Raw genomic sequence first — 12,560 nt, 5'->3', positions numbered from 1 at the left:
TTGTATTTGATAATGTATTAATTTTCCATGTTTTGTGCGTACTCCTTTCATTATGCTGATGTTTATTTCTTTCCCGATTCCATACTAATATGTTACTGTACTTCCCCCCTTACACTATACCTTCTCGAAGGCCTGTAAGGTACATGTAAATAAATAAATAAAATAAATATGGCCTCCTGCTCGGGTAGAGCGTAGCTTTACAGTAGCACAATTTAAAAGTGAACTAGAAGAAAGGCGGAATAAATCAGGCCTTCTGAGCCAATTTAGGAAAGTGATAAGGCTTGTAGATGGTTTTCCATTTTGTTTATTTCGCAACTTGGCATTATGTCATGATCATGTAGCTATCTTGTGCTAAGTGTTACAGATATCAATTAATCAAGGCCAGTTCTCCCTTCGCCTTCCTGATCTGTGGAAGCTCTAATTCATGATTACTTAGCTTCATTACATAAACTGTTTGTGTCTATTTGCACGGAGACATTGTTGAAAGAGTCCTGGTGCTTGTCCAGATTAATGTGAACCTTGTGTTTCAGGGTTTCTCTTCAGATAGGGGGTTGTCAGATTATTTCAATTTGTACAGTTTGGCGATGAGTGGCCTGCATGTGGCGCTTGCGGCATTGTGCAGGGCTGACAAAGGTCGCTCCTTGGAGCTTGTCATCTTGCATCTATACAGTCAAGTCAGAGCCCACCTATTAAAATGCCTTTGGCCAGAAGATCTTAGTTCTCGGAACCTGCATCCCGATGGCTTTGAGGAATGCAAGCATCAAGCCAGCCGAGCTGCATCGAACAACTCAACGTCCTGATGCGCCGTCTGGTGGCAGGCGTGTTGTGCCTGACAATCCCTAAGAAAAAAGATGCTTCACCGGCAGACATGTGGCTATTATGGGCGCTGATCACGTCTCATCATTCACTCAAGGAAGCTCAATCAGCGTTGCCTGAGTCATAGAACAGGCAGTCACGCTCCAGATCTTCAGCTTTTTGAGCACCCAGAAATGACAGCTCATTTCAAGATAACAATGTCACCCTCTCCTGAGCGTCACAAAGAGACCACCGATTGATAACAGGGTCATTGTCGAGAACTCACAGGGAAAGGCGTGATCCTTCTGCACCTAGCTAAGTCCATACCGATGCCAGCAGCCACGGAATCAGTGCAGTACTGGCACAACGCCAGCACAGCAACGACCATATTACCACTTATGCCAGCAGACACCTCCCAACCTTCAAGCATAACCATTCCATCATTGAGCTTGAGTATCTGGCATTAGTTTGGGCAGTTGCAAAGCTACGCCTATAATTATATGGCCGACCCTTTTCAGTCATCACACACCAGCACGGACATTGCTGGTTGTGCTCACAGAAAGACCCTACAGGTCAACTTCCTCACTGGGCGTGACGCTGACAAAGACATTCGTATTCTGTATTTTAGAAATCTGGCTGTCTCCACAAGAACACTGATTGCCTGTCTCGTTACCCGGTCAACGAGCCTGACGACACTGTCTGTAGCACCGCCAATGGCATTTTCTCTGTGTCTGCCTTCCCTAACAACGCCGATGAGCAGTACCGAGACCTATCACTCCGAGCACTCATTGAGCATCTGCACTCTTCACCTAACAATGCCTCTCTTGGCCGATATGTCCTCCAGGTTGGCATTCTCTAACGAAGGAACTTCTCCCATGGCTGGTCTGATTATCTTCTTGTCATGCGCAAACTTCTACAACACACTCTGCTCATTGAGTTCTATGATGAATCTACTGCAGGACACCTTGGGGTATCTCTCAGGTACAACCCCATCCGCCGCCGCTTTTATTGGTCCGGTCTCACTCGCTCCATCCGATAACACGTTGCTGCCTGCGATTTCTGCCAGCACCAGAAAGAGCCTCAGGCGCTACTTGCTGATCACCGTCCCTGCAGAACAATTCTTCCATGCTGGATTAGAGCTCCTCAGCCCTTTTACTGCGTCATCCACTAGAAACAAATGGGTAGCCGTTCAAACTGATTACGTCACCTGATAAGGGTGGCACGAATCACATGGGCTCTCCTGACCAGTTGGGCCACTGACATTGCACTTTTTCTTGCATAACATTATCTTACTCCATAGCGCCTGCAACAGATTTTTACTGATAGTGGTCATAACTTTATGTCGAAAGTTATCACCGACATTGTGTGTTCCTGCTCCACACAACACAAGCTGACCACCTCACACCATCCTCAAACCAACAGCCTGACAGAGTGGTTGAACTGTACCCTAACAGATATGCTGTCCATGTACATTTTCAAGGACTGCTATGCCTGGGACGTTGCCCTTTCTTACATTACATTTGCCTATAAATCTTCTCGGAATGACGCTGCCACAATTTCTCTATTTATTGTACGGTCGCAAACCAACCTTGCCCCTGGATACGGCATTTCTTTCTGAACCTCCTCGACAGGCGAGTATGCGCAGTGCCATCGCCTTGGCCAACCAAGCTTGCCAACTTGCCCGTGCTCGACTGACGGCATTGCAAGCCACTCAGCAGCAACTGTACAATGCCTGCCACCGTAACACACAGTTTTTCCTTGGTGTGCACATGTTCCTGTGGTCACCCTCTCGTCATGCTCGACTTTCAGAGAAGCTCCTTTCCCGATTTAGACAAGGTCCTGCCACATGCTCCACCAGGTGACACCAGTGATCTACGAAATTGCTCCCATCACCTCAACGTCACCTTCTACTAGGTCATCCAGTGATGTTGTGCATGTCAGTAGGCTTAAGGCCTACTACATTGCTTCTGAGCCAAGCCTTTAGTTGCGCCGGGTTGGCACTTTTACTGACGAGGGTAGTGCTATGGTAGTACTATGATAGTACTGTGGTGGTAGTAGGGTAGTAACAATGCAAAAGAGGCCAGCGGTGTCAAGACGATGATTAAAGGCTAGCTCGGGCTGTTGCCTTTTGGTGAAGTGCAGCAAATTCATTTTGTAAATATACTTGCATATAGCTTCTCGTGTGCATTTTCCCTTGTAACAATATCATTGAATGCGAGCTCATACTTCTTCCAGTCTTCCAAATTTGAAGCTTCGTCTCAAGCAACACGGTGTTGTGCTCTGTCAGCACTACCTTTTACAAACTGGGCTGTCTGCTGCTTTGGGCTGCTTCTACGGCAAATTTTCCACATCGTTTCCGCGCTCAAAGAGAGAGAGAGAAATTGCAAGAAAGGGGGGTGCCAAGGCACAGCTTCACTTTCACTTTTAGCCCTTTTTCTTTCACTCTCTCGTTCTCTCTCCAGATCCATATGAAGTGCCATTGCGAGTGATGCAGCTGGCGCCTCCTGCGCCAAGCTGCGATGCTCTCCGTGGCTTTGCGAGATGCACTGCGCGGAACTGGTGGCACATTCGAAGTCTAACAAGGCAACCTTTCCACCCTGTCTTAACACTGTTCGTTTAAAGGGAACTTAGCAATGCAAATGTCAAGCACAGTCTGAAAACACCATCCAGAAGACATAACTGATGGTGGTTGCATCTAACGTGCTATAATAATAACATGTCGTTATATATGGATTCTTAAAGCTAAGCTTTCATTGCATGCTCCTTCGAATTTTTTACTGCTGCTACTGCCTTACAAGCCACTTCGAGCAGTGGCTGAAAGTGTGCATGTACATGGCAGGAGCGACGTAGAGAGGAAAGGTGATGCAAGAGGCTCGTTTCAACTTTTACATTGTGCCGCATTTGCACAACACCCTCTGGGTCATCACCAGATAAGCCTCCTGACAGCTGTAGTTATCCGTGAGCCCCCGCCCCCCCCCAAAATCATTGCAGAAACTGCAGCAGTTTTTACTCTTCTATTAACGCGCTAGTCCCGAGGGGAGATACACAGAATGCAGAGGATGGGTAGAACCTATGCAGTTGGGAAACGAGTGAATAACAGCCTTGCCCCTCTTCACTCCCAGTTTCCATACAGAGGGGGGAGAGGAAGGCGGGAGAGGGAAAAAGTGACAAAAGAAAAGCAAAAACGACAGCCCTTGCTCGCAAACTAAAGGTACAATACTTTAAATTTCTGCTATTTCGGAAATATAAACACCACGCATATTTGCCAAGTGGACAAATGGTGCGGGGTGCGTACACGCCAAGCTTCATTACGTCACCATAGGGTCTAGGCGACAAAACAGAAGCAGCAGCATGTGAAGTCAGCCCTTCTGTGCTCGTGGCGGTAGCTTTGCGGCTACGGTCAAGGTCGCAGGTTCAATCCCGACTGCAGCAGCTGCATTTCGACCAGAGTGAAATGCAAAAACGCTTCTGCATTTAGATATAAGTGCACGTTAAAGTAACCCTGAAACAATTTTCACGATTTTGTAGAAATGTGCCGAGTTGTTAGAGTTGGCACTTGTGATAATTGGGTGACAAAAAGTGTGTAATTTACTATAAGGTTTTATATATGTACAACACACGACACTTTGCCATGCGCTTATGTGTTGTAGCTCATTCTGAGCGTGATTGTACTTCACTACCAATCGCAGCACGCCACTCCTCTTGAGTTTTCAGCCTCCCCTGATCAAGTGACTTGAGGTGACCACATGGTGCCACTAGGGCGAGCTGTCCGATTCACTGCTCAGGGCGCATTATCGATACTTTTCCCAACTTTACGGTGAACAAATGTGGTTTGTAATAGTTGAAATGTAAGTTATTTTGTTTCTACGAAAAAGAAAGTACCAGAAAGAGAATGCACAAGGACAATTTATCGCCACACTTAAGCACTTCCGGCATACAATAAATGTTGTCTGCTTGTGTTACAACACGCTCCATCATGACGTGAGCTGCACGGTCGGTGTTGCTCTGAATCTGTATTTGCGCGAGCAATACAGTTTGCCCTTGCATTGTGGGCTGCAAACGTAGCGATTGACAACATGTCAAGCTGCAATATCATGCTCCTCGGCAAGGCAAACATGTGAGCGAAGTGGCTGCACCAGCACCATCGGCACCAGCATCTGTGCATTTGCGGCCATCACGTCACACTGAAGGATTACCCTATACCACAACAGTGTCTCGTATGTGCGACATTTCAAGTAAACCCAAGCACAAGCGGACTGGGCCTGGGCGTTTTATTGGACGAGTGGAAGCACAAATGTGAACGCCCTGCATGGTGCAGCCCCTTGGTAGCAGAGTGCTCAACTACAGAACTAATATAGCAGTAACCAAGTGCATTGTATTTTCCTGCCGGTGTAAATTTTTGATAGGAACTTAGCCATGAACATTTTTTCTAAATGTTTAAAATTTTTTAGGCTTGGTTACAGCAACATTAGCTCTTCGTTTCGCTGGTTAAGCTCTGCACCACCAGGTGCTTGGACCATGTAGACCGATCAGGTCGCTCAGATACATCTAGGCTAAAACTCCATTACAGCAATTGTAGTATGGGGAGGGGCTTTAGGCCTCCACCCACCCATCAAAGCATCCAGCTCACCCGTGGTTACCGGAATATCGGACACACTTGGTGCTGCTACAGAATGCTCACAACGTACACTGCTTCGATAGCTCGCGTTTGGAACCAACTGCCAGGCAGCTGGTAGAGAGGTTGTAGAGGCTTCGCACACTGGCTCCAAGACAACCAGAAGTAGACAATACGACGTCCCATCATGAGGCAAAGCCAGTGAAGGTGAAGCTAAAGCCTGATCACTCGGCAAATGAGTTTAGGAGAAAATGTATGGCTATGGAGGAGGGTAACTCGTAATTGTCTGTAGCTCTCTTAATATGAGATGCTTCACACAAATTGTGGTATGAACGTTTACTGTACCCTATGTGTCTACAAACCTGTTTGAACCATTCAAAAAAAATTAAACTGTGTTTTTACAAGTCAACACTGCCATTTGATTACAAGGCACACTGTAGTGGGAGAACACCTGGGGTTCTTCAACATGCACCTAAAACATGGGAATTCTCGAATTTCGATCCCATCAAGATGTAGCCAGGATTCAATCCCATGACCTCCATGTGCAGCAGCCCAACACCATAGCCACTAAGCAACCACAGCGGGTCCTGAACTGTTTCAGCGACCCATTAAAGAACACAAAGGTGTCAAAATCCGTAGTCTGCCACTATGGCATGCTTCATGATCTGATTGTAGTGTTGACACATACAGCCCCATAATTATATTTATGTTTAACACATCTGGCCATGAGAGGGAATGACAACGCTCAACCCTCTTGTAAGTCATGAACAGGGACGTACAATTCAAGAAATGGGTTTCTGTAGTAATGGAGGTGTGACCAAACTTTATCAAAGGTGTGCAATGTTAGCAAGCAAGAGTGCAAGCCCTAAACCCTTGTTAGTAAGATTGCTGGCAAATTAGAGCATGAACTTGTGTGAAGAAAATGGATCATAGATGATAACTGTCAATGTAAGCGAATAGCCTAAAGGAATGAAAGGGTGAACAAACAAAAGAACAAGCAAATGAGAGAACAAGGAAAAGCGAACGAATGTTTTCCTAGCAGAGTCCGACCACCAACAATTACAGACCTCCAACTCAGAACGAAAATGGTCGAAAGAGCCAAAGAAATTCCCTTCAAAAGATTTCATTGCGGCCACACGTCCATGTCATAATGAAATGCAGGGTACATCACACTGCTACACATAAAGCCCAGAGCAAGTGGCAAAGTTTAAATAATATACCACCGTAAGAGCAATATACCAACAGTTGCCGATCACAACTCAGACAAACACCGAGACATATAAGCATACCTGCAGGCTTGCAGAGCTATTTCTGATGCTGAAACAACTTAAGCGATTGTTTCAGGCGACTGGCATTTCCTATGTAGGAGACCTAATCTATTCTAACACTTTCTCCACCACTCACTCACATCGCTTGTGGCGCAGCAACTGCATTGTACAGATAGACACAGTCTTATGACCATGAGTCAGACACTGAGGATGCAACTGGCAAGTGATAGTGCACCCGACACAATATATGCTGAAAAGCAACAGTATTCCCACAAGGAAATTACTCACAGCTGTGGACGTTCAGTCACAGTTCGCAACATAATTATATCTTATGATTTATTGTCCCGGGACAGCTCTACACAAATTTTCTGGATTCTTCTACTGTTTCTTTTGTGATGACATCAGGCACCAAGGGCACTACAGTACTATAAGAGTTCTGGCCTAGACAATTTTATATTCGCATTTAATGCTTTGCGGGAACTTCCAACAGATAACTGGTCGGCCTTACTGGCCTAGATCTGAAGATGCCTTGCCTCCTGTATAGCACAACAGTGATAGGGAGTCACGTATCACTCAAACGACATTTCATTCAATCTTCCTTTACTGGAGCAGCTCAAGTATTAGAAGCATCAGAACTCCTTGCGCAAATGGATGTACATACCTGATTCTGGACTGAGCCAACCAGCAGCAATCAGCACTTGCAGCTAATTGTTGTCAACGGTGCAGAGATGGGCTATATTTTGACGGGCACAACTAAGATGAGCAGAAGCTGTAACGACAGCAGTAGCACAGTAAAACAAATTAGACAAATGACCGTACAACCATCCAGGGATATGTGCCTTGAGCACTTCACCGCGTAACTGTCGCAAAGTGAAAAAAAAAATGAAGATGTGCTCCTCGCGCAACAAGGAAAATTGTTCTTTTAGCTGTAAACTCCCGAATGTGTAGCGTTCGTCCGGGTAGCTCGTAATAGATGTCGTAAACACAGCAGACAAAATTAAGGCAGACAGATTACCTGTGTAATATACCGTATTTGTGTTATGACAATGTCGACCATTGATGCAAAGTTGCGCGCATGACATATTGTTACAATGCGGGAGACGTCTATATAGAAGGCTCGGCACTAAAGCACTGGATGGAGCGAGGCCGCTACAGCAAAAACAAAGTCCTCTTCACCCGCTCCTTTTCTTCTTTGTGTGTACAAGTGTGCCGCTACAACATGAACAAAGAAAGCAACGGACGTAGGTATTGAGCTGATTCGTGCACTCGTTTACCTTTGGAGGTGGCCGTGAGCGACAGCAGCAGGGAAGTTTGTGCCCGCTCACCACATGCGTAAACACAGCATGACATCGTGTACTAGAGTACGGGTAGTGGGTCGCGCCATGGTTCCACGACCTACTGATCTCCAGACCTGCACAGATCTCCCTGTTCCAGCACGCCTGCTCCAGTACGCCCTTTTGCCGCTAGGGACAGAACGTACGAGCAGAGTGGCGCTCGCTATAACCTGTTCGCTGTCGTCTGCTTCTGTGATCTGTTCAGCGCTCGTGTTGCCATTTCGACAGGCACAATGCGCTTGTATTGGCGGTAAATGATTAAATTCACAAATATACAATATAAAACAGATATTTGCGAATGCTTTGCGTTTGAATAGTGAAACTAGAAGAGGAGGAGCGGTGCAAAAAATGTAAACAACGCGCGTAAGTGGCAACTGCAATCCTATAGATCGACAGCATAAATTTCCCTTTCCTAGCCTCCGTAAGAGACTGAAAAAATTGTTTTAAAAGAGACATAGGAAAATCTAGCTTTTTTGCGTTGATTACAAATAGCCTAATGTCGTAGATGACATTAGGATTTACTGATGGGTGCCGTAGCGAAAGGCATATGATCTGGTAAAAGTATAGTAAATGTATGTTCACGAGTAAGTCCTCCGCCCCATATGTGCAATAGGTTGGTCGATTCTGTTTCAAGGAAAGGTGAGCATATCTTGTTTTTATTGTCGTTGGATGTCTAGTTCAGTAGAAAGCTTGCAAAAGCGATTTAAGTGCTTTAATACACGTGCTGCTCTACAGGCCTTAAAAAAATCGTGTCACGGAACTCTTTTCAAACTGTAAAGCTAGCTTTTCTGCGTAGTACGGCGTTAGCATAATGGTGGTGCTTAAGATACGTACGCAGTGAAGCTGTGTGCGTAATTCACTTTTTGAACTCACGACGCATTCACGGACATTTTTTAAGAGTTAAAATGAGTGGTAATCGTTCTGTCGTCGAACATACGGTGGTTTCAAGTTTCTAAAGAGTGCAGGAACAAGTTTTACAACGTATACAATGAAACTGTTATGTAAATTACGAACTCTATAAGCAATGTGATTTATAATAATCTGCTCGAAAAAGGCAATAGGAGCGGCTATTTAACGCTATTTTAGAGAGGAGCGGACTACACGCCTCTGCATTTTTTAGGTTCGGGCAGTCAACTTTTGGTGCCAAGTGACCGATCAAAGCCTTGTAACATCAGTGTCACTGTGTTAGCAAAAATCATCAACTAGACAAGCAAATGTAAAAGTTAGCACAGCGAAACGCAAACGCCCTCCGCTCCCAGAGATGGAAGAAACAGTGTAATGTACCGCAATTAAGACAACCTAGACGAAATTCTGCGCCTCACGCGAGAAAACCTACAAAGTATTCATACCCTAGCGAATCGTGTAGAGGTTGTCGAAAACAAAGTCGCCATAAAAATTAAAAACAAAGCTAGTCAGCCACAACAAATGGACAGGACTACGCACCCTTCGGCGGCAATAAATTCCTCCCAAAACCATCATGGCGAACACGACACGGTATACTTGAGAAATTCGGCAGTGGAATTGCGCTAGCTACGCGAAACTGCTCGTAGGTACAACGGGGCGTGGAACTTGCGGAGACGACGGACGTTTGCGCGCATGCGCGAGTGAGAGCGGGTGCGAGAGAGGAAATGTGGGGAGTTTTGATTCTTGAAAATAGGACTCTGCCTAGGTACTACGGAGGAGTCCCTCAGGGCGCGGTGTATGCGCTTGTCCCTAGGCGCGCCGTGCCGGCAGAAGTCGCGGGGCGCGGTTGTGCTGAACTTAGCATCGCAAGTTGGCGGCTCGACGCAATCATATTTAATCGATCATGTTTTTACTAATGAAAACAACGTGTCATTATTTCGCATTATTGGCGGCGCCTCCAGGACACCAAAGCGGCAACGGGGATATCAATGCTAGAAGCCGGACTGGTCCGTGGGTTGGGGCTCGCAGAGGCCTGCGCGTGCCAGGGGAGTATAAGATCGGCTGTCCGCTATCGCGGACAGCCAATGTTTTATGCGAACACCCCCAGGCAGGCTTCGGCCTCTGCGGCCCCAACCCACGGGCCGCCCGGCTTCCAGCTTTGATCCCCCCGCTACCGCTTGGGTGCCCCGGAGATCCTGCGCCGCCTGCTTTAATATAACCTCAGGTGCTCTCCTGAGGCCTCCGTTTGCCGGTTACATGTGCCCTCCTGGAGCAGTGCTTGTAAAAAATCCGATCTATCATCGCGACGAAAAATTCGACCCGCGACTTATAAAACACCAGTCGGAACATTGTCCCTTCAGACACAGCGATCACCAAGCGGCGTCCGCGCCCACTGCCTCACCGCGCGGGCAGCCAGCGGCGGAGCGTATAAACCAACTCGACCGAACTCCGCAATGCCGGCATGTCAGGGGACAAACGAATACAACGCAATCTAAGAAACCTCCTCCGTAGTGCCTAGGCTGAGTCATATATTCAAGGAGCAAAAGCCCCCAGATTTTCTCTCTCGCGCCCGCTCTTACTCGCGCCTGCGCAGAAACGTCGAGCTCCGTCAAAAGTGGCACGCCCCGTTGTACCTACGAGCAATTCTAAATACGCCACCAGGAGAGGCGTCGCCACGCTCGTTAGTAGTGTCAGGATTGGGGGCTCAGTCCCATCGCTCGTGGTCCGTTGTCAAGATTGGAGTCCGGCATGAATTCGAAGGTAGCTGGCCCATGCCGTCGTCCAACTTATCCACGCTGAGGACGTTGATGAAGGGAAGAACTGCTTCTCATCGAGAACGAGGAATATGGGTTTATTTACAATATTTATATCAGTCTAACATGACTGCTTCAGAGAAAGAGTGTCAGTCTAACATGACTGCTCAAGAGAAGTGTGTCGAGCATCCGCACAACAGCCGTTTTTAAACACTCGGTCCGCCGGCGATACAAGGTGACGCGAACGTTCGTTTACTCATTGTAAATTCGCCGCCGCCCCGCAGAACAGCTTACGCATACAAAGGCACACACATTCCGATGTCCGGAGCCGACGTCAGAGGGGAGCCGTTGCGGGTACCTCGGAGACATTCTGGGTAGCTCGTTGTCTTGCGTGCAGGCCGGCGCGTGAGAAGCAACAAAAAACGGCTTTCCCGCGGCAGCTCACGCACGCGTAGCAGATCTGCAGGTACGCGCTGGGGAGTTCGGGCACAATAGTTCGTCCGACGAACTCATTCCGTCACAACGGCGATGGGGCTAGAGTGGTGGCGGCGGTTTTCAGCACAAAGCCCGCTTCATCGAACGCATCCTAGCTGAAGCGACGGAGAGCGGGGGATGCGCGTCTTGTTCCCAAGTCGTAATTGGGTGGCAATCCCGCATTGCAGCTCACCATTCTTAACAGCAGAAAATTCGCGGGCATCGTTCACGAGGTCCTACCGAAAAACAGTCGCATCGAGAGGCGATCCTAATCGAGCTCGTACCCAACCGATTCTTAAAACAAAGTTTTTTTGTACTAAACGTCTACAGTTCCCCCACGCACTACAACCAATCCTTCCATGCGATCCTTACTAAAGCCACGTCATTGGCACGAAACTCATCGGTCATTAACGCAGGGGACTTCAACGCCCCCCACCCGTCGTGGGGTTACCCCACGACGGGTGGTTGTTGTCTCCCCACGACGGGTTGTCTCCCCACGACGGGAGAGATTGTTGCCTAGCGGCAACAACCTCTCGCGCGCAATAGACGACCTGTCCCTCATCCTGGGGACTGGCCACCGGTTCCCCACCAGATTGGGTACGTCGACGCAGCGCGATACTACGCCGGACCTCACGTTACTCCGAAATGTTGCAAACTACACATGGACGAACACGCAAGAGAACCTGGGCAGCGATCACTTCGTCATACGCACAGAAATACCAAACACGCGTACGACGGCCCCACCCCGATCTTTCATCCTCACAGACTGGGATACCTTCCGTAAGTTACGGAAGGAAGATACGTATACGTATGACTCCTTCGCGGAACTCCACTCTGCGATAAAGGGCGACGTAACCAGAGCCACGAAAACCACACAGACGGAACTGCGGACTCTTTTGCGCAACTTCGGACTGCTTGTCGATGTCCGCAACCGGCGTTTACAGGACCCCATGTCACAAGCAGAAGTGCGTGGGAAGCCATCCAGGCATCCACCCCTCAGCCCCAAGTTCGTAGCACCGCCTGGCGCTACACGATTCACCGGCATCCTCGGCGATTTCCCCGAACTGACGCGGCCACCACAGGCCAGCGCGGCCGTCAAACACAATGTATGCCACCACATTGTCACCACAGGCCCACCAGTTTACGCACGCCCACGTCGCCTGTCCCCGCAAAAGCTGCTAGCAGCTCGACAGGAATTCGACCACATGCTCGAGCTCGGCATAATCCGCCCGTCCGCTAGTCCGTGGGCGTCTCCACTGCACATGGTGCCGAAGTCTACACCAGGAGACTGGCGACCCTGCGGCGACTATCGAGCCCTCAATCAAGCAACCGTGCCCGACCGCTATCCGGTACCTCACATTCATGATGTCACGTCCAGCCTACATGGTGCGGCGATTTTCTCCAAACAGACCCTCAC

At 48.1% G+C, this 12,560-nt stretch overlaps 1 protein-coding gene across 9 annotated transcripts in view; it reads right to left on the bottom strand.

Annotated features, from left to right (window-relative positions):
• Nucleotides 1-9,590, bottom strand: part of LOC129380227 (uncharacterized) — a 156,357-nt gene extending 146,767 nt beyond the window's left edge. For 6 of the 9 annotated variants that reach the window (XR_011896019.1, XR_011896020.1, XM_072289756.1 and 3 more), the window contains exons 1-2: nucleotides 7,953-9,449; nucleotides 7,340-7,447 (exon numbers count right to left, since the gene is read on the bottom strand). The gene's annotated coding sequence lies outside the window, so the exon portion shown is untranslated. The other 3 variants (XM_072289759.1, XM_072289760.1, XM_072289761.1) reach the window with 3 other exon arrangements.
• Between the last annotated feature and the right edge of the window lie 2,970 nt (nucleotides 9,591-12,560).

This window comes from Dermacentor andersoni, chromosome 8 (genome assembly GCF_023375885.2).
Source record: "Dermacentor andersoni chromosome 8, qqDerAnde1_hic_scaffold, whole genome shotgun sequence".
NCBI lineage: Eukaryota > Metazoa > Arthropoda > Arachnida > Ixodida > Ixodidae > Dermacentor > Dermacentor andersoni.
Note: the sequence above shows the minus strand (reverse complement) of the source record. Positions and strands in the feature narration are given on the sequence as shown.